This window comes from Lactuca virosa, chromosome 2 (assembly GCF_052849685.1).
Source record: "Lactuca virosa cultivar CGN04683 chromosome 2, Lactuca_virosa_CGN04683_v6, whole genome shotgun sequence".
Taxonomy (NCBI): domain Eukaryota; kingdom Viridiplantae; phylum Streptophyta; class Magnoliopsida; order Asterales; family Asteraceae; genus Lactuca; species Lactuca virosa.
The window spans coordinates 172,906,116-172,930,121 of NC_136427.1; the positions used below are offsets into that span (position 1 = coordinate 172,906,116).

The 24,006-nt window shown below is 35.7% G+C and overlaps 2 long non-coding RNA genes across 2 annotated transcripts; one reads left to right on the top strand and one right to left on the bottom strand.

The window, feature by feature from the left end:
• The first annotated feature begins 8,545 nt into the window (after positions 1–8,545).
• LOC145159748 (uncharacterized) lies at positions 8,546–16,065 on the top strand. Its single transcript, XR_013737898.1, has 3 exons — positions 8,546–9,310; positions 9,490–12,818; positions 15,886–16,065. It is a non-coding gene; the product is annotated as an uncharacterized LOC145159748 (long non-coding RNA).
• LOC145159747 (uncharacterized) lies at positions 11,584–12,500 on the bottom strand. The gene is made up of 3 exons (XR_013737897.1): positions 12,365–12,500; positions 11,925–12,223; positions 11,584–11,668 (listed from the first exon to the last, which is right to left on the bottom strand). It is a non-coding gene; the product is annotated as an uncharacterized LOC145159747 (long non-coding RNA).
• Positions 16,066–24,006: the final 7,941 nt, after the last annotated feature.

Here is a 24,006-nt window from a genome sequence, read left to right on the forward strand (position 1 = left end):
GCCTTCATATGGCCCACCTGGTCACGGTGATAGCAAATCCTGGTGCTCGGTACTGGTGCCTGCTGACGGTAGTCCTTGGCGTAGTGCCCCTCCTTGCCACATTTGTGGCAACCAGATGAAAATCGACATACACCCTCATGAACCTTTCCGCACTTACCATTGGTGCGACCCCTCTGGCCTCCAGACCTCGAATCAGCGCGCTTGAACAGCTTCGCCACAGGCTGTGTCTGAACCGGAGCCTGCCTCCGCTCTCTCACCTAGAGCTCCACTTCAATCCCTCGCCTCCTTGCGGCCTCCTATAGCTCCACAAGTGTACCATAGCACTGAGTAGACACAAACTGGCGGATGTCCGTCTTGCGCATGCTCAAGTATTGGGTCATCTGATCTTGCTCAGAAGTAGCAAACTCCGGACAAAACATTGCTCTCTCTGTAAACATCTTGGTGATCTATGTCACCGACTCGGTCCCCTGTCTCAGATCCAAATACTCCTGAGCCATCCTCTCCCGCTCCACCAATGGAATATATCTCGAGCAGAACATCTCAGAGAACTGCTCTCAAGACACGACAACCCTCTTTTCCAGAGTGGACAAGCTAGTCACCAATCTCCACCAATCATTCGCTCCAGACCGAAGAAGGTTCATAGCGCACTTGACCTTCGGGTCAGTTGGGCAGGAGCAAGTAAAGAAACATCCCTCAACATCTGACAGCCACCTCATAGCAATAATCGGATCCTGAACCCCATCAAACACCAGGGGCTTAGTATTGTCGAAGTCCCGGTATTGGAAGGCTCTCCCCGCGCTAATCCCCGTAGCAACGGCGACCGTGGTAGCTGCAGCAGCAACAACCTCAGAAAGTGCAGTGTATCGGTCATCAAAGAAATCCATCATGGCGGTCTTGATAGACCCAGACAACTCTGGTATCTGCCCCCAGATAATAGAAACAACCTCATCATGAATCATCTCCCTAACCTAGTCCTCAGTCAACCCTGGCCTATCCTGGCCACTCGATCCAGCTCCTGACTCGAATCCCCTCGTAATCACCATATTGAAAATAAAACAGAAAATATCAGGTGAGGCGCATAACATACCATATGAGCTATTCCAAACAACAAAATCCTAGGGGTTGTGACTTCCCTGTTACGCGTACGGGTCCTGTGCTTCCAGTATTACGGGCCCATACTACCTTTGACACCTACCCGTATTTGTCTGAGAAGATCATCACAACAACCCTAACAGCACACACTAGAATACACATACATACTATTCTCACTTCCTAGAGAAAGGCTAGACATTCCTCAGCTGGCCGACTGACCCCACATAACTCATCCATGAAAATTCCACTGACCATGCAACACTCATGTATGCTAATCATACATAACACTGGATCCTATAGACAGTCGAATTCCTGATTCTACCCTAAGCCCTTCATCAAACAAGAATATGAAATAAGGCTAAGCCAAACATTCTCAGACTATAGAATCTTAGTTATGTACAACTATGACTAAGAAACTATAGTAATTATGTCAATCCCATACAAAAAAGAAACACTAGGCTATCAGGCATCAATTATCAGACAATTCTATCATGCAATTTCTGAAGATCTATAACCTGTCACTAGTATACTATTCTACCATAAACATAATAGCAAATATGAGTGTGGGTAATTTGGGGTTTACTCTCTTGCTCCGGCTGATCGTACACATCACATCCTTCTTTGTTTACTTTTGAAAACTATTTTTGAAAATCAGTTTAAAAACTTTTGTAGTTCCCTAGTTTGAGTCTGGATTCACACGAATGTTCATCCAATTCTCTCAAACCAAGGCTCTGATACCAACTTGTAACACTCAAAAATCACAATAAATTTAAAATTTTCAAAATCAACCATTCATCAACAGTGTTTACAAAATAGTCATTGTTTCAACAACATTATTTCAAATTAGAGTTTTCCCCAAGACCCAGATTTATAAAACAGGAAGCTGTGTACGATCACGTCTTCGCCTACCCACGATCCTCGGAAGTACCTGAAACCATAAAATAAAACTATAAGCCAAAGCTTAGTGAGTTCCCCCAAAGTACCACCACACAAACATATAATCAACGAATAACGTGACCCACAACCTTTCGGTTGGAATGCCTCGGCCCACAACCTTTCGGTTGGCTTGCCCAATACATAATGGGTCACAACCTCCTGGTTGGATTTCCCCCGGCCCACAACCTTTCGGTTGGAGTGCTCTCTTCTGTTGACTGATAACACAAAGCAGTACAGTCTCAAACCCACCGTACCATGTCGACATATACATAACAAATAACATGTATCCAACAACAGATAATCATATAACCAGTTAGAAAACAAGCAGACAGATCTACAGATCCCTACCACATAGCAACATCCTATATACCAGGATACAAATCTAGTGGGCCGATATTGGTGCCTTCAACCCACGAGTACAGTGAGGAAAACTCACCTCACAGTCTGACGAAAAGCTGAACAATACATTGATCCAAATACCGACTCTACAGGTCACCTATTCAATAGATAGAGAGCAAGGCTTAACTATATCTCAAAATACCCAAAATACCCTTAAGTCAAACTTGGCCAACCCTGGTCAAAGTCGAAGTCAATGTGTAACACCCTTAAAAATCATGCCAAATTTAAACTTTTAAAAACATTTTAGATCTATTAACCATTACAAAACTTGTTTTCAAAATGTATCATATCAGAGTATCCCAGAAACAAAGTCATAAAAAGTGAGGAGCTGTACGATCACGCCTTTGCCTTGCCACGATCCCCTGATGTACCTGAAACAATAAACTGAAACTGTAAGCCCGAAAGCTTAGTGAGTTCCCCCAAAATACCCATACCCACAACAATACACATATAATCATAGACAACATACTATGGGTCCAATCAACCATCAGGTTGGAATACCCCAGGCCCTCAACCAACAGGTTGGAATGCCAACACACTATGGGTCCGATCAACCATCAGGTTGGAATACCCCAGGCCCTCAACCAACAGGTTGGAATGCCACCATACTATGGGTCCGATCAACCATCAGGTTGGAATACCCCAGGCCCACAACCAACAGGTTGGAATACCCACATACTATGAGTCCAATCATCCTCGGGATGGAATACTCACGGCCCACAACCCACAGGTTGGAATGCCCAGGTTTATTGGCTTTCGCACAAAGCAGATAAGCCTCAACCGCCAAACAAACATGTGCACATATAACAGATAATCACATAACAGTCTATAGACAACATACTGATCTACCGGATCATACCACATAACATATAATATTATATCCTACCCTCTAGGATATCTAACTAACAGGTCATACCACATATCACATATTATCATCCTACCCTCTAGGATATCGATCTAACAGATCATACTAGCATAACATAACCAATAACAATTCAAAGGGCCGGCCTTGGTGCCTTAGACCCTTGAGTATAGTAAGGATAACTCACCTGACACTGCTGAAGTCCCGTGGATAAAACTCCAGCTGCTGGTTGACAGGTTCCCGAACTGCCAACATCAAATAATACCCAATTAATAATTGGGTTCCAAGCCCAAGGTCCAACTCACACTCCAAAAGCCCAATAGTCAACCAATGGGCTAAAGCCCAACATATGGCCCAATTTTCCAAATTGGGCCCAGACCTCTACATGGTCTTTCCTTAAGGTCCGTTCAATTATTCTAGTCCAAACTATTTGTATTCCCATGGCCCAATATCACATAATCATAAAGGCCCAGTTATGGCCCATCTATGGCCCAATTTTCCAAATTGGGCCCAAGTCCTCACATGGGCCTTATCCTAAAGCCCATCTAATTACTTTGGTCCATTAACTTGCTCTTGGATGGCCCACCAATAGTGCAATCGTCAAAGCCCAATAGGAAGGCCCAATTAAAGGCCCGAGTGAGATTAGGGCTTCCACATGAAATGATGATTAGGGTTAAGTGTTTCTTACTTAACTCATTAAGGATTTAATCCATTAAGTCCATTATTGCCTTAAGCTAGTTTGCCAATGATTATTAATTATTATTTTAGATTTAATAATTAATTCTCGTGTGTGCCCCAAACAATTTCCACAATTAAGGTTTTATGCCCTTAGGGTTTTCCAACCCAATACCAGCCCATTAGTCCATTGGTTGGGCTTTTAGGTCACATTGGGCCTTATTGGCCCATTAGGGTTCCTTTGGGCCCACTAGGGCTTCTTTGGGCCCATTAGGGTTTCCTTGATTCCACATTGTCCAAACATCCTCCAAACGAGGTCCATACGCAATCAAATCACACCGCCACCCGACACGGCGGCCGGTGGCGGCAGGAGGCGACAACCACCACCTCATGGTGGTGGTTCAAGTTTTTCTAATATTATTCCGATTACATATTACAATGATACACACACACTAGCCCAAAATAAACACCTAATAAATACACAAACAACTACCATGAGGCGGTAGACGGTGGTCGGAGGTGGTGGTGGTCCTCTTGTGACTCCTGCCAAGACAACTACCCACACGACACTCTTCTTTTTGCGCGATAAGCCCAGCCACCCACCTGGTGGCGCGTGATGATGGCAGCAGCGGCCTTGGCGGCCATAACCTTGACCAACGGCGGCGGATGGCCACAACGGAACCCAACAGCAGCAAATCCAATCGGCCCCTCCCCCGACCACAACACGGCTCAAGATTCCTCTTATGGTCTCCGGCGTACAGCAGGTTGTGAGCAACAGCAGCAATGGCATGAATGTCGACGCCCCGACGACGGTTCTCCGGTTTCCACAGCTAAAGAGGCGGCGGCTGAATGACTTCGACGGGGGCACAATAGCGGGTCTTCTACAGCTTCCGTACATGACAACAGTGACCTGGTGGTCCACGACTGCAGCGTCGATTCCTGCGGTTTTTCCCCAGTCACATATGATGTCCGACGACGGTTAGAAGAAGCTAAGGCGGCTGAGAAGAGAGAGAAGGAGAAAGGCGGCGATTTCCGGTGGTCGATGTCGCTGGCGGTTGACGATGACGTTCCTGCTTCGGCACGACAGCAACGCCTGTGGTTGATACTCGATCTCGACAAGGTGGCAGCAGCCGGCGATGGAGATACAAGGTCGGTATCGGAGATGGTTCATCGCAAGGGTGGCGGCTGGGAAAAGGGAGGTATAAGTGTGGCGGCCGATGCTGTGTCTAGGTTTAGGGTTGTTGACGGCAATCAAACAGCTAAATACCCGGCCTCATGCAAACATATAGAGAAATGACAGAATTGGTCCCTCCCATTCCTTTTTCTTCCACATTAACCCCAATATTACCATTTAGCCCCTGAGTTCATAAAATCCTTCCAACTTTAATCCAGTACTTACCAATTAACCCCCATCTCTCATAATTCATTACGAATTAGGTACAATATTTACCAAACACACCCTAACCTTTGAAATCCTTTTTAAACAAATCCGAAACTACGCTTTAATCCCCGAGACTCTAAATCACGACAATTGGCTTCCCGAAACCAACACCCCCTAATTATTATTTCGATTTTGGGCTATAATAATTTAAAATAATAATGAAATTACTTCTCGGGGTTCCGGGTTTATTATTTTAATTATTCAATAAAAAAATGGGATGTTACACAATGTCAATGGGTCAAGGAGTCAACTTTGTCCACTCAGCCGAGTACGCGAGGTGTACTCAGCTCCTACAATGGGCGTACTCCTGCTTTGAACGAAGTCGGGAGGTTGACCACGTACACACGACGTACGTTGAGGTACGCACGACGTACGCTCTGAATCTCCTTTCCTCAATAAGAGCTTAATGCATTAAGCTCTCACGTCCAAATTTCAGATCCAATGCCAAAATACCACTAAGAGTCATAAAGTTTTCAACTTTATGACTTTGCATACCCATTAAGTGTTTAATACACAAAATCCCAACTTTTTAATACCTTAAGACCTTCTAGAGCATTCATGGGGAAAAACTAAGCATCAAGACCACATTATGTTATAACTTATTAGCTTCAAGGGTGGTTATGTGTGGATGTCAGTAGTAACATCGGTAACGCTTGTTTTTTCTGTATCTAATGTTAAAAAAATTTCTAATATTATGTCACTACTTACAAAAAAATTTGCAACTACATAGAAGAAAATGTGTCACTACAGGCGATTTTTTTTCCCGTGCCACACTTAATAGGAGATCCTGCGTCCGCCCCTGATTAGCTTATTAGCCTATAAGCTAATAAGTTAGATGGAGTTAACTAATGAAAAAGTGACTTATTAGCGATTTGCACCGCTATAAACTATTTTTATCCGAACATTTTTTTAACTTATAGTTGTATGAAACGGATAATAAGCTAATAAGCTCATTTGCAAAACACCCCTAATTTGAAGTGTCGATGGATGTTTCCACCGACACTGCACCTTTTAACTTTTGAAATTACAATTTTTGGCGTACTTTAAAAAATGTTATTTATCCTTGAATTTTAAACATTTTTCATTTTCTAAAGTTTAATATGATTTTTCTGCAGTTATCATCCTTAATTTTATAAAATATCATTTTGACCACTCGCATTTGAACTTTGTAAAATGTCACTTTTATTCATCAACTTTCTAAACTTTCGTGTTTATCCCGTCCACCGACAGTTTAGTCAGTGGACAGTGGTACCAATATTGTATAGTTATCTACAAACAAATGCAATGACACGTAACTTTTATCAATATCAATATTCAATTTACAAAAAGGATTGGCCCCATCAGAAGGCGGAAAGCGAGACGACAAAGTACTAGCTATATACTAATTTGAAGTGTCGGCTCACTTCTTTTTGTCCGACTTTTTCCTTGCGTTTTGGTTCTTGCTTTTGTGACGGAATATGTATGTGATGAATGCTAGTTGTTCTTTTTGTCCGGTTTTAGTCCTTGCATTTTGGTTGTTATCAACTTTGTTCTTACTTTTGTGACGGAATATGTATTTGGCGAAATTTAGTTACTACATTATGTTCAATACTCCATGTATATTTTACATATGCAATCCAATCCATCATTAGTTAAATACATTGCTGTTGCCGCAGTATGAGTATGGGTAAACACCTAGTTTGATATTAAGTTGACAATATACCCTACCATAATCAATTAATCGATCCCAATATCATATCCACCTCAAAATCCTAACCCAAAAACATAAAAACAACTTAAAGCCCATACTCGATAGTGGGCTAAATCAAACAAATGTAAAGAGTAAAGACTAAAGACAATGGATATATAATAGGATTTATCAACAAAGGTTAGACCCACTATGATTTGTCGTTTGGGCTAACACATTTAATTTTTTTTTTCATTTGCATTAGTTAATTTTTTTTTTTTCTATCATGAATGTTAGATTGGAAAATTGCATCTCACATAATTTGAAAACCATGCGACAAATTTTTGAAAAATATTAGTAGTTTGATATTTCAAGAAATAAAATAATTTGTGACCCTAATATATTTTTAATCTTTGATATATCTGTTATTTTGAATGTTTTTTCGGTAATTATCTTTTGATGATACAAAGTTATATACAACATAAGTTTTTATTTTATATATTTGGTTGCATAGATTAATTAATAAAATTAATATTCAATTATAACTAGGGTATAAAACGAAATCTTATTAAATATGAGGGTCATATATATATATATATATATATATATATATGTGGTTGTGTTCATATGAGACTATCATATTTTGTGAGACATGATGACGCAAACCAAATCATTCATTTTGGAGATAAAAAAAATATTTTTAGAATGCAGAATAAATGAAAATTTTCGAACTATTTTATAAATATTATTTTCGTCATTTATATCATCCAAAAAAAATATCGTTTTTTTATTCAAAATATACGTGAAATATTCTAATAGAATATTATATTGTAAAATATTCAAATCAAATTTTTAGAATTTTAGAATATTCTACTAGAATATTAAACTATAAATATTCAAAAAATTCGAATAAAATATTAGAATATTCTAACAAATCTAACGAGTCTAGTAGAATATTAGAATATTTTAACATATTTAGCAATTTTAGCACAATATTAGAATATTCTAACATTCTAAAACTTCGATTTGATTGTTTACAGTGTAATATTGTATTAGAATATTTCATTTATATTTCGAAAAAAATGATAGTTTTTTTTTTTTAATATTTTTAATATTTTTTTAATTTTTTGTGGATAATTAAATACCAAAAATATTATTTAAAAAAAGATTTTTTCGATTTTTTCTTTTATTTTGCATTTTACACTTTTTTTTGTTCTATTGATCTCCAAGACGAGTGGCTAGGATCGCGTCCCCATATCTCACAAAATTAGCATGGTTTCAAATGAACCTCTACACACGCACACGCATATATATATATATATATATATATATATATATATATATATATATATATATATATATATATATATATATATATATATATATTAAAGTTCTAATAAGATCAATATCTATTTTGAGATCACATGATCAAATTTTCAACCCTTCAATTAAATAGGTACACAATTAAAGAAGAGCTACATAACACATGATTAAAGCTAAAAGAGATTTAATGGTAAAAAATGGATACTTTTGTATTAAGAAACATGTGTGGATGAACTCGACACAAACAAGAACAAAGAAACCTCTCCATCACCGTCTGGAATCTATGGTCGCCTCAACTAATTTGCACTCTCTCACACTCGATCGGTCCATGAATCAACGACTGGACCTCAGAATCCATGGTTGCCTCTGCCGTTACCGATTATGAAGTTATTTCTCCTAATTCCCCATTGATTTTTCAATTATCTTATGATCAACAACTTCCAATCAACACTCCCTAGTTTGCAGATCATTTGAAGGTGAATCCATAATTTTCAACAAATCTAATACATGCCCGAGTGTTCGTCATCACCTCCCACGGATACAACTCTATTGAAGATGATTTGGCTGTGAATCAATCCATCTGCTACTATCGGCATGTCCTTATTCCTTTTTCCTTTGTTTCTAAATCCTCATCGCCTTAGCCTCTAAATGAAAAATATTTTGATTACTACCTGAATCTGTCTTACCTAAGCTCTCGGGCCCCACTTGGAAATGTTCTGATTGAATATAAACACATGGTTCATATTGATCGACACATTCTGTTTCCAAATTTCTAATATTTCTCAAAGAAATATATTCAGATTCATCAGCCTTTCGTGTTAAACTAGTTTTAGCAGATACATCTACTGACTATGTCTCGGTTTCTAAGCTCTGAAATAGGTTTCGAGGAAGAAACAGTCCAATCTGATCCATGAAGGTATGTTCTTAAAATAATTAATTAATGTGCACACAAGGTGCTTGTGCAAATGTCAATAAGAGGAAAATTGATATTTTTGGATTCATTATGTTTCGATGTGATTATTTGATCAACCTGTGTTCCTGCATACTCATAATTTTCTGGTTTTTCTCCTCTTTCTCTCTTTTTCCTTCTACCAGTTCAAGGTGTTCATGGAAATGTCACAGAGAGATTTATTGGAGAAAAGTTTATGTTTGAACAATAAGATTTACATTCTTTGAACTTCTATATGTTGAGACATTGCATATGTTAATGAAGATGCTCAGTGACAGGAATGAGATGAGGGAGGCAACTAAACGAAAAACTAACTTTTTCATCAACAAAGCAAACAAAATAATAAGAAAGAAAGACTTGAAATTAATATAATGACAACATTAGTAGCAGCAATAGAAATGTGTGTATGCACATAAAGAATTGTGTGTGTGTGTGTGCACAAACATAAACGTGCATGTGTACACAAACATAAATGTGAATATGTTTGCACAAAAGAAAATATGTATCTATATACAAACATAAATGTGTGTGCATGCACAAAGAGATATGTACATATGTGTACATCACCAATATGCAAAATTACGTTTGTGCATATATGCATATTTTAGAAAAAATTTCGATTAAAAAAAGTCATAATAGGCTAAGACTCTTCTATGGAAGGTGATTCATTGAAAAAAAAAATTAAAAATCGAGTGATGTTATTATGTGCATATTTTACATGTAAAAGCACAAATGTGCATATATATCTACTAGGGACTTCTTAGGCACGTGCTAAGCACGACCCACGAAGGGTATTTTGGGTAACTAGAAAACAAAAGTAGAATGTTATAACTTATTGGATATATTAAGTACACAGGATAATAAGAAAAAACTACAACGTTATAATAGGAAGGATTTGTCAAAGTACAATGTCCAAATAAGAAATTTGGGTACATACATCTCAATTGTGAGCAACTCTTTAATATTTATGCTATAAAATGTTATAATACACAAATAAATGGAAGCACGAGGGTATTTCTTACATTTATGTGAAGAATAAAACATAAAATTAAACTTTTAAGGAAAAAGAAAAACAAGTGTCATGTGATAGAAAACTTAAAATTAATCATATGCGGTTGATTCGAAGCCAAATTACTCTTGGCATGATATTGGATAGCCACACCTCCCTCTCCAGAATTTTGAGTTAATGTTTTTCTAATAATTGTATCCATTGCTAGGTGCAATATATAAAACATTATAACACTTTCTTTGGATCTTTTTATAATTTTTTTGTGGGACATCCTAAAAAGACATGTAACCCCTTATAGTAAACAAAATAAAAGAAATGCTAAAGTCATGGCTAAAATTGGCTAAAAATTGAGTGACCAAAATTGCTAAAAAACATGTATCCTCCAGAAGCTTTTAGCATTTAACATTCTATTTGTGGAAACGGGTCGAACGACAACCTGCTCCCAAATTTTAAAACTACATCATGTTGATGATTTATTGTGTTGGTAAATTACATGATTTCCCTACCAAAACTGAAACGAGTTAGACATAATGTTTGAAAAATCAGGTGTAAATGATCATAATTTAAAAACACGATTGTTATATATTGTTTCATGAGCAGAAAACCTGTAATGAATGAAGGAGAAGGTTTGTTAAAGTTATTCATAATCCAAACTTTTGCATAGGAAACTTTGGTGCCAACAAGGATTAGTGAACTCAAAAAAGTCAAAAGAGTAAACAATTTTTCATAAAGATTATTTTCCAAAATCCAAATCTTACCAATTTATCCGATTATTTTATGAATTTCTGTTATATAGCAGTGCAATTATTTCTCAATTCAGTTCCTCTTCTTTTTGAATTCCACTCCTCTTCTTTTCTATTAATTAAAATTCATCTCATTGCATTTTCCTTTTTGCAGATTCCAACATCTTTCCATCTTTTCTTCTTATGATAAAAGATACGTGTCATGTTTTTGAAACCATCTAAGCCATACTTAATGGCTTTTTACATACTCCATCATTGTATCATATTTCTCCTAAAAACCTACAAAATTAAACCAAAAGTAGAAATTCGACAAAATATCTTATGATAACATACAATAATGGCATCATTAGAATATATGTTATATTAACAAGAAAAACCAAGATATATGTCACAGTAAGGCCATGTCAAACACATTCACCATCAAGGTGATGCTTCAAAGCTGATGCTAACATAGAGAGGATTAGGGTTCTTGTTGAAATATTTCAGACTTTTGATAAACCAATCTTCAACAGTCATTGCAAATATACATCAAATAAAGGTCAAGGGAATCGGTCATTGCTCCCACACTTGCTCCTAATCAATACAAAAATTTCTCAAATCAATGTAAATCCGAACAAACCCAATTTCAGTCCTTTTCTACAATTAAGGAAAAGAGAGAATTAAAGATTATGGTTAGGACCATACATTCAGGAAAAATTAGGATTTTGAAAATAAAAACCGAACATAAAATAATCAAAATAAAGGCATTTCACATATTGAAAATATCCAACCTTTAGTCGACTACAAATTGTTAGATGTATCTCAATTTTGATTAGAGATTGATCTTTACCTTATGACGGAAGAAGAAATGTATTGAGAAACGACGCTAACATAGGGATTTGCTCCAAAATTGAAATCCGATATCTTGAGGCTGTTTTCTTGAGAGAGAAAGAAAAAGTGAGGGGAAAAGAACGGTGCTTGTGGAAGGAGGCGATGTTGATAGCGTAGACCGGCGTTATCAAATGTCTCCAAGAAAGAGCATCTGTTGGCAAAAGAAAATTACTTTGAACACTTTCTTCACTCAAAATTTTGCATCTCAACCTTCATAGCAAAAGCTTTCCAACGGTTTTCAACATAGTTTCTCTTGACCTATTGAAAAAATAAAACAAAATGAAATCAAGAACTGAAATAAATTAAATGAAGCAGTTAAAGAGGAAGAGAAGAAAGAAGCCCTAAATTAAAATAAAAACGTGAATGAAAAGGTTTGAGAAATCCGAATATCAGGAATACCATAACATCAAGGTTTGAGAAATCCCAATATCAGGAATCCCATAACATCATTCATAGTTTCTCCTATTCGATCACAGTTTCCCCAACTACAAATGGAATCATTTACCAACTAAAATTTGTAATCTTTCAAACCTACATGTACAATCGAGTGCCTATAATCGATGTTTGGGAGAAGGTGTGAGGGTCTGAGAAAGAGAGAAGGTCGAGATCGAGATCGAGAGAGAGAGAGAGAGAGAGAGACTGAGGTATCTTGGGAGAACAATATTATTAAATGTGAAGGGTTTATTGGGAGATGGGAGAATCGGTGATGGTGGATGAGAGCTCTTCCCAAGCATCTGCGCAAGAAAGGCACATGTGTAGCGAGGTGGAAGACATGAAACCGTGGAGAAGCTTTCAAGCAGGTGATTGAACTTCACGGAAGAGCTTCCAGACTCTTTTCACGCGCCAAAAAAAGGTTTGCGTGAAACACACGAAGGGTCTTTAATAAAAAAATGTTTATATATATATATATATATATATATATATAGGTAAATTCTTTTGAGAACCAAAAGATTTGTGAGAACCCAAAAACTGTTACTACGTTCATCATTTTTCAAAACCAATATCACCATTAGACTCCTACTACTGCGTCTAAGAGATATTCATGCTCCAAAAAAAAGTTTTGACGAACTTTTAAACATTTATGTTATCTATGTTTTTTTTTTGTTTTTTTTTTTATTTTCAAGTTGCGATTCTTCTAAACGCTAATAGTAGAGTATAATTGTTGTGTTAGTTTTGAAAACTGTTGAAAAAAACACTAATTGTGCATAAATACATATATATAAACATTCAAATGTGCATACATGCACATTTAAAAACAAATCGTCAAAACTTTTTTCAAACTAGATATGACTTAGACACGTCATTTGGAGACTAATGACGGTCTTTGTTTTGAAAATGATGAACGAATTAGAAGTTTTCGGGTTCTTGCAAATCTTTTGGTTCTCGCGATAACGTAACCAAACACACACACACACACACACACATATATATATATATATATATATATATATATATATATATATATATATATATATATATATATATATAGAGAGAGAGAGAGAGAGAGAGAGTTAGGTTCATGTGAGACGACCTAATTTTATGAGACCGTGAGACGCAATCCTAACCACTCATTTAATAGATAAAAAAAAAAACATTTTTAAAATGCAACATAATTGAAAATTTTCGAATTTTTTTTTTCAAATATTATTTTTGGAATTTATATTTTCCAAAAAACTAATAAAAAAATACCAAAAAAATAAAATAAAATAAAATACATTTTTTACATATTCTAGTAGAATATTAGAATATTCTACATATCTGACAAATCTAGTACAATATTCTAACATTCTAAAAATCACATTAGAATATTTACAGTGTAATATTCTATTAGAATATTTCACGTATTTTTCAGAAAAAACGGTATTTTTTTTTTAATTTTTTTAGGTAATTAAAGTTCCAAAAATAATAATTAAAAAAAGAATTTTTGGATTTTTCCTTTTATTTTGCATTTTAAACTTATTTTTAGATTTGGTTTCACGGTCTCACAAAATTAGCATGGTCTCAAATGAACCTGAACCTATATATATATATATATATATATATATATATATATATATATATATATATATATATATATATATATATATATATATATGACAAAACTGCAAATTTGGTCCTTGTTGTTTGTAAAAAACTTTGGATAGGGTCCAAAAAGTTTTCGACTTGAATGGAAAGTCCAAAATCAAGAATTTACTTTGGTTTTGGTCCTTGAACAGTTTGAAATGATTCTTTTACCCTTTTCATTTGTTTTTTCTATTTTTTTATTAAAATAAATATATAAATATTTAGAAAATAATAAAAAATAAAATCCTACCCCACCCAACCCTATCACTCCACGGTAAACCCCCCATTCTCTCTCTCTCTCTCTCTCTCTCTCTCTCTCCAACCATCTTCTTCTTCCTCACCTTCATTATTCTCCCCCAAAACCCACCTTGATTATCGATTCCAAAAAAAGTCCTTTCAACACCCATTTAAAGTATACAAAAATCAAATCAAACCCACAAGAGTGGAAACAATTCAGAATGCTCCAACCCCAAACTTCAGAAGAATAACATGCCTACATTGAACATAAATTCATACTCTATGGAAATTCACAGTTAACAATAATTGAAATATGAAGACGGAGAATGAGAACCATCATCAAGAATCGTTTCTAGGATCTTGAATATGAGAACTTGTTTTGAGATCTTGAATCTGATCCGACAAACATGAGCCTCCGACCATCAATGCACCGTTGTTTTTCCTTGTATAAGAAGCTATGACTCTACTAGCTTGTGTGGTTCACTGAAAAAACACAAAAGAAGAAGCAGACGACGAGTTTGGCGGATGAACACACACACACATACATACACTTGTGGGATTTTTGTGAGAGGGAAAAATGCATCAATCTGTCATCATAAACTACCGCCAGCAACCTCTATTCATAGGTTTCATCCCCACCAGAAAACATCACCAGCTTTTCTAGGCCCCCATTTCCTGCAACCACGAAATCACCATCTCTAGAGCTGTTCATCTTCTTTCCTTTTCTCAAACCTGCAAATCAGAAAGAAAAAAAAAATGAGAAAAAGGGGTCGATATTTTTATAGGTTGCTAATGAACCAGACTTCATACTTGCACATGTCGATTTGATTAAGAAGAAGAAAAAAGCTTCGATTATTATTATTATTATTATTAATATTAATATTATTATTATTTTTTAGTTGGAGTTCTTGGGAGTTTCGATTCTAGAGAGAGAGAGAGAGAGAGAATGAATGGGAGGAGATGAGGCACTGGTAGGGTGGAGTAGGATAAATAATTTTTTTTTATTTTTTTTTGTCTTTTTCTAATTAAAATAGTATTAAAATAAATATAAAAATATAAGAAATAAATTAAAAAAGGGCATAACAGTCTTTTTAAGTTTCTTAGGACCAAAACCACGGAAAAGTTTTGATTTTGGACCTTCCATGCTAGTCGAAAACTTTTTGGACCCTGTCTAAAGTTTTTTACGAACCACAAGGACCAAATTTGCAGTTTTGTCTATATATATATATATATATATATATATATATATATATATATATATATATATATATATATATATATATACTAGTTTATAACCCATAGGAACTACGGGTTATAAAATTAATTGAAACTTCATAATAAAAATTTATAATTATTAATCAATTATTTTAAATAAATCATTTTAAATAAATTATTAATTAAGAAATATATCAAATTTTTAAAGTTTTATATAACTTCAAATTTAACATATAATTAGAAAAATGTAAATTTCAATTTTAAAATAAGTTGCCTAATATATCTACATGATAAATGACATAATATTAGTGAAAAGTTGTATTAGAGTGACACTTGACAAAAGAGATTAAAACTATTCATTTATTAGAATAAGGATTAATCCTTTGTATGGAAACATTTCACAGATTTAATGAGCAAGGACGGAGTACATTGCAAATATTGTAACAAGAAGATGAAAAAAAAAAAAAAAAGGAACGGGATGATTTCAATGGCCAATCATTTATACAACATATGTAAAACCTCATCTATTTAAAAAAACCAATTTGAAAAAAAAGGCCACATAGTGTTTTAAAAATCAAGGGCATTTGGGGGCTTCTTCTTTGGAATCTCATAGCTTTTTCCATGAAAAATGTAGAAAATCATTAGCTCATATGTGTATTAAAGACAATAAACCATTTAACTTTGTTTTCGATGAGCGGTTTAGAAAAATAGTCATGGGATTCGCAAACCTTGTTAAAGATATCGTCAAAAAGATTTTGGCAAGATAATAGTCATGGGATTTGCAAACCTTGTTTAAGATATCGTCAAAAAGATTTTTGCAAGAGATTGTTTGAAGTTATACAATGAAAGAGTCATTAAATCTCAAGAATTTTTTGAAAAATTAAAAAATCTTTGTTACCACCGACACATGTACGTCCGAGCAAGATTTTAACTACATGTGTCTTACGTTAGATTGGATTGATTAATAGTGGGTTTTGAGAAATAAATTTCTCAATTTTTTGTCAAATAGCAAACTACCAGGGTGAAACTGTTGGAAATTAGTTATAGTTTCTTGAAGAAGTAAGAGTATCGAGAGAGGGTTTGTATAATGAATGCATATATGTTTCATCTAATGATGGGGCAATTAGATATTTAGCAGCCATGCACGGACCCCCCTTTTTTTTTTAAGATTGCGAGTATTTTCATCCATGATGTTGTGCTCATATCCTAAATCTTATTGTGAGAGAAAGTTTATAAGAGAAATTCTCACATATCTTAAGAATTTAAAATGATGTAAAGTATGTGAGGTCGTCTCATGCTAGGGATACAAGATGAAGTTATACATTTTTATGTTGGAGGGGCGCAAAAGTATCCATCAACATTTGATGGGTATTTTACAAAGTGCTATTTAACTCCTAGTTGTTACGTTATATTATTTTTCCGAAAAAACATCATAAATGAACCCTGTGGTTTTTCCAGATCTGAAGTTTAGTCTTCGTGGTTTAAAAACATCATAGATGGTCCTGTGCTTTTAAAAATTTTGACGATTCGTCCTTATTGTTAACTACGTTAAGTTCTGTCCGTTAACTGAATGACATTTTCATCATTTTACTACCATAGAGACCATTTATTATGTTTTCACTTATTTTTTTTAAAAATGAAATAATATGCAAAGGGGGTCTCTCTCTCTCTCTCTCTCTCTCTCTCTCTCTCTCTCTCTCTCTCTCTCTCTCTCTCTCTCTCTCTCTCTCTCTCTCTCTAGTCATATCATTCTTAACTGAAAGTAAATTATGATCACATTGGTTTACAACACACAATCATATCAAATACAATATATTGTTTCTAAAACTGAGAACTATGTTAAAATCACAACTTTGACCATATCAGCACCCACCTATAAACCAATATATGTTTTCTTATTTAATTTATGCATGATATTCTCTTTCAATTTACCTAAATATTAACAAAATCACAAGTTCACATAATAACAAAAAAGTGTTTAAGGAAAATATGGATCGTAACAACTAAAAACTCTCCTTGGCATTTTAACAAACACTTTGTGGGCATATTTCAGCGAACTAAAAATTGATAATCATAATCACTTTTGCAGTATATGAAGAAAAAGAGAGAATGTGAGATGCCCCTGTCATATTTAAACGCGTGTGAATCGAGCACCAGGTACACCTCAAGAAAACTAGACCCACCCTTCAGATTCGAAGATTGAGACTGAGATGCCCTTTTTTTTCCTTTACGTCTTTCTTCTCATCTGTACATATTCAAATCGCAACCCCTTATTCCGTATGTTCTCGAATTGCATATTGAAAAGGATGGTGGGTGTGATGAGTATTTTAGTTTTTGTTGGGATTGATGATTGTTTCCGATGGGTGTGGTGACTTTTAGGTTTTCGATGGGTATGCTGGTTATGGTGCGTGAGATTTAAGTAGTGGTGGTGGTTAACTCTGACAGTGACGAAGGTTGTGGTGCTGTTGATCTACGATGGTGGAAGCTCTATGTGAGACGACTGTGAAAGTTGCATCGGAGCTAGTGTTCTCCTTAATCGAGCGGTGATGACAGGCGGATTGTGCTGGCGATTGGTGATGGAAATTAGATGGTAGTGGTGGACGGTGATAGCAAGAGATATAAGGGGATGGAGATGGTTAGTGGCAGATGGTGGTGGCTTATGTGTTTTTGGATTGTGATTGCGTTTTCTACATGTTGGAATTGGGGATTTCGATGGGAGATTTTAGGTTTTTTGGAACGAGAGAAGTTGGTGAAATGGGGGAAGAAGATGAATAACATCGTTGTATGTATTTTTGGATGTATGAGAGAGAGAGAGAGGGTGGGGCCCCCTTTTCATATTATTTCATTTTTTTAAATAAGTGAAAACATCATAAATGGTCCATATGGTAGTGAAATGACGAAAATGCCCTTTAGTTAACGAACAAAACTTAACAGAGTTAGCAATAAGGACCAATCGTCAAAAGTTTTGAAAGCACAGGGACCATCTATGATGTTTTTAAACCACGAGGACTAAACTTAAGATCTAGGGAAACCACAGAGACCATTTATGATGTTTTTTCTATTTTTTATTGTAGTTTACATTCTAAAAATTTAAATTGTTTTTACTTTTTACTATTAGACTTCACTTTATCATTTTTGGTTATAGAGATTTCTGTAGAACTGATGTCGATGATGATTATAATAGGAGTACGAGAAAGAGAATAAGAAATGATAGAGATGTTAGGGCTCCCGGTGATGATGAATGGGAGAATGCTAGGCATTTTAATTTTATATCTTATTTCAAATATATTATGTTTAGTTATTTATTAACTATAATTCATTTGCAAGTCATGTGTTTACTATTTGTTTGAATTTTTGGATATGTATTTTCTTAACTAATTGAAGATATTTTTCAATATCACAAAAAAGATTTACGGGTCCAAGTATCCGACCTTCAATATTTTTTTAGGGGTGCGATGGGATTGTAGCATTCACCAGTTTGAGGTAGACTATCGTTGAGGTGGTCATGAGTATAAAGGAGGACCAGTTCGGGCCTTGGGCAAGACGGGCAGGATTTTCGAAGAGAATTTCTCTGTTATAAGGGGAGGACCATTGGGGTCCAAGGCGGGTACAGGCCTGTGTAGCTCTAGATGGGTGGGACCCGTGGGCATGGCCTGCTCTATGGTATGGTTTGGGTGGGACCCGTGGGCGAGGCGCATGTGATTATGGAAATACAGGTGGGACCTGGTAGAGACCATTTGGGTCGAAGTATTGAATCATATTTTTTGATAGGAATGGTTATGTGGTCAGTGAGTGGCGCAGAGTAATGTTTAGGCTAGGGTAGCCTTGTCTATTGGGCTATTAGGAACCTGGTGGCCGGACCAGGTGTGAGACTGGCAGTCTCACCGATGGCTGGGGATCTTTATATCCAGGTTAGTAAAGGGTTGTCGTGAATCAGAAGATTCTCGGTAGAAATTCAAGTGTAAATCCTTGGATCTCCGGTTACGAATGATGTACCGAGTTGGATTTTGGTGGAAACTCACATTGGGAATCACGAGTGTATTCGTTCAAGGCCTTTGTTTCAGTAAGATATGAATTAAGGAATTTATATGCCAAGGGCATCAGCTGAAGGGTTCAGCGGAAAATGGATGTTTTTGGTTCTGGTGGTAGGAAGAGCCTTTGTGATCGTGTTTTGGAATGATTCTACATGTGTGTGGGTCGGGCGAGTTTGCAACTAAAGAATTATAGCAGAAGCGTATCGGTTCAGCAGTTAAGGAAGCAATGACTTGTTTAACACTAGAAGGTTTAACTCTCATATTGTCTCTTGAAGTTCTTTATATTTATGGAAACGTTATCAACATGATGAGCCTATTTCTCAAGGGAATATCTAATCCCTTTGGTCAAGTGAAAAGTTGTCGGCAGCAACGTATGGTCCATGATTCTGTTTTTTAGTGGGAACCTTAGGTAATCAGAAGTGAGTAATCAGTTTGGAAGACAAGTGGAATGGAACTAGTAGTGGTTCAGTATGGGCAGTCTGTCGGGGAGTCAGACCAATTTGAGACTTCAGATTTCAGGTTGAATAGAAGTGGTTATTCTGCATGTGATTGTTTTAGGCTGAGGAAGGATTCGTTCATCATCAGGTTTGGAGAACCATGCTAGGGTTGGGTCCAATTGCCTTTTGGAAGGCTGTTGAATGCTCAGGGTTGTGGTTGTGTTGCTCGGGCTTTCTGGCGTGCCTGGGATGGTAAGGAATGATTTTGAATGTAGATCAAACTAGATTGCTTCATTTCTGGACCATTGTGAGTAAAATGCTTCAACTTATACTTCTAGTGTGTTAGATCTAGCTTATGGACCATTTTTAAGTTTTTGGTCCCATTTTGGTGGTGAGCTTGGAGTTGAGGTGGATCTAGTTCCTTCTAAGCAGTTAGGGATGTTATTTGGACCATTTGAGCTTGAAATTTGGTATCTTGGTCATGCTCTTTGAACCATGCATGTGATGTTGGCATTTTAGGTCATTTTGAAGCTTAAAAAGTCTAGATCTAGTGAGTTTTTAGATGACTTAATGGATAAAGTTGGAAACTTTATCCATATAAACATTGTTAGAGTCCAGATCTTGAAGATGGGGTTGTGACTTAATGGATTAAGTCAATTTCCCTTGTAAAATGGCCTAAGCATGACGCGCTTCTCCTCTGTATCGGGCGCTTATAGGGTTTTCTCGGTCGTACAAATTTTATCCCCGAAACCCGATTATTTTGTCGTTTAACGAGGCGCGGTGTGCTTCCTGAGAGCATGGAGCGCTTTTTGACCCAAAGTGGGCTTTGTTGACTTTTTTACTAGGTTTGACTCTAATTCAAACATTAGGGTTGGGGCATAAGCTGAGTTTTTGTAACATCCATTTTTTACTAGGGTTGACCCAACCATTTTAATTTTGAGGGTTTTATTGAATCTAGGGGTGCCCAAATGTGGTGATGAGGTTCACCACGACGTGGTTGCACTCTACAAAGGAACACACGCTTTTAATCACCACGACATGATCATGCAATGGCCAGAACGTGGCGGAAACAAAATGAGAAACCCAAAGTTTGGGTCTTGAGCCCTATTTAAACAACTTTATAGCTAGGGTTTACTCTCAACTCCATCCTCCATCCTTTTGAGTGAAACCCTAGAGAGTGAGAAAGAGAGAGAGAGAGAGAGAGAGAGAGAGAGAGAGTGTGTGTGTGTGTGTGTGTGTGTGTATATATGTGTCCTTGGTGAAAAAGTGTGTGTTCTTGGCCTTTCAAGGTTCCTTGAAGAAGAAGAGTGTGATTCAAGCTTGTGGTGTGTCTTGTTGTTGTTGAGGGATGCTTCTACATCAATCCTTAGACTCCATAAGGTATAAATTTCATACATTTCCATTCTATGGGTTGCTTATGATGTGATTAAGTCCTTTTGGCTTTTGGAAATAAATCCTTGGAGTTTGAAGCAACTCCAGGACCTTGGATAAGATATATGTTAGTTTTTGGAACTTATGGTCCCATAAAGTTTGTATCTTGATCATAAATCAACCATGCATGAATTGTGACATCCCCTATTTTCTATAACCAAATAAACTTTTCTTTACGCTTTAAAAATCACAATATCTTTGTTTACGGAAAATCCCGGTACAATAAAACATTTTACGGAAACTGTCTCGTTTTATTTAAAATATCTTGGGTAAAGATGTGGTTTCAAAATATAAAATCCTAAGGATGTCATAATCAATACACGACATATGTTACCTGATAAAGACATAATGGTCCTGAACACTATTGTAAGTTGTCTCTTAATCACTCGGCATCCTAATCAAGTTCTAACAACTTTTTCCCTGTTACGAGTGATGTATATAATTTGAGTGGGTTGGTTTGGGAAACCTAGTGAGACACATAGGGTTTTCGATCCCATAATATTATTATAATAATAATCCATAATTATAAAACCTGCAAAACCATCTATCACCACACAATATATGTATATATATATATATATATATATATATATATATATATATATATATATATATATATATATATAATCTAATGAAGATATCTATAAGCCACTACAACCATACATACCCTTCCCAGTCGATTCTCAAAAATCCTAGTCCACGATCATCTAGAAGAAACATTTTACCTGATGATTCGTTTAAAACAATGGTTGACTACACAGCTAGCGGAGTCCTTAGCTAGTGTAAGTCATAAAGGCACCCAAGCCTTCAGAGTATTTGATAAATATGCTATCCCATTTCATCTATGTCTGTGGGTTATAAGTCCACACTAGATACGTAATTTACAAGACTGTCAAGAATGGTCAAGTGTTTTCATATTAATCTGATAGATGACCAAACATACCACCTAGTTTACTGATACATACCCACCATTTCTGGTTGTCCAGAAAGAGGAGGACTACTACGATCCACTTTAATCTCACATCTTACCCCAAAATGAGACTACCCAATATCCAAATTATTTGAACTAAGCATCCTTATATGTCTTTAGTGTACAACTAGACCAAACTATAATATAATTAGTCAAATTTCAATAATGATTCCCTATTAATGCAATATCATTATAAAACGAGGTATGACTAGGTATTCCTTTAACTTAATTTGAACTAAATATCCTTGCAAAAACTTAGTTTGTAATTAGAGCAATTCACTATTCATTATCAATAAAGTCTTCACAATACTTTCGAGATATAGAGTATGTTTATACTATTATCCAACTTAATTGGATCTAAAAATCGTTTATACGTCTCAGTTTAAAAACTTAGACAAGATTACAATCCTTGTAATCTGCTTCCAATACTAACCATGTTTAGACAACACTATCCTAATTTAGTGTATATATTTAAAACAGAGTATCAGGTATTTGATATACATTAATCTTTTAAGTAATAAAACATATATTAAGATTATCAAGCAATAATATCATTTTAACACACACAAACACACACACACACACACACATATATATATATATATATATATATATATATATATATATATATAACCATATTTTGTTCACACAGTGCATTCAATCAAATAAACATTTAACAAATATTCTAGATAATAAGCATTTAATTTACATATTAACTTTCAACAGATATTTAATACTTTTTAATAAATACTTTGTATTAAAATCATGTACATGAAAGTAACAATGGACTTACCTTATATAGGTGGAAGACTCGCAGAAAAGTCAGGTGTTTGACTGACACTTCAGATTTCCCTTTAAAACAACCTAAACACAAATATTACTAAGCCTTAGTATTCGTTCGTATTTATAAAGTTTAATCGTTATAATGTATTTCTCATATTTATGAATAATCCAAAAAGAATATCGATATATAGAGATATAGTGTTTGGAAAATCCACTTTAAACACCTCAAAAATCTAGCATAGACATCACTCCTGCAAGTATGAAATTATTTCTGATTTGTGTATGAGTTCTTTTTGGCCACGACGTGGTGAAGCCTCAGCACGATGTGGAGATAAGCTTTTGGGCCGCGTATTATTTTGGGCCACCATGGTGTGGTGGTGTTGTACCACAGCGTGGTGGCGGCTGATGGAGAAAACTCTAAAGTATAAGGGGATGAGGCCTATTTAAAGATCCTTAACCCCGCATAGCCTCACACACATCTGCCTCCATTCCCCCAAATCATTCCTTGCAAACCCTAACCACCTTCCACCATTTTTGAGCTATTTTGGTACTCTTTGAAGCTAGAGAAGGAAGAAGGAGGAGGAAGGGAGAAAAGATCAGGCAAGCAACTCCCTATTCTTCATCTTGTAACTCTTCTGGACCTTTGTAAGTGTCTAAGACTCAATTTTTATCATTCCAAGTTGTTAGATCTTGAGTTTCTTGTTCTTGAATGATGGAATGTTTAGACCCCATAAAGTTTGCAACTTTATGAATCTCCAGGTCAAGATGAGCTAGTAGTGACTTGGATCTGAATTATAATCAAGTTTTGATGTCATGCATAAAGATTAGGTCATAAATCATTATTTTGACCTAATATGGGTTCAAGACATG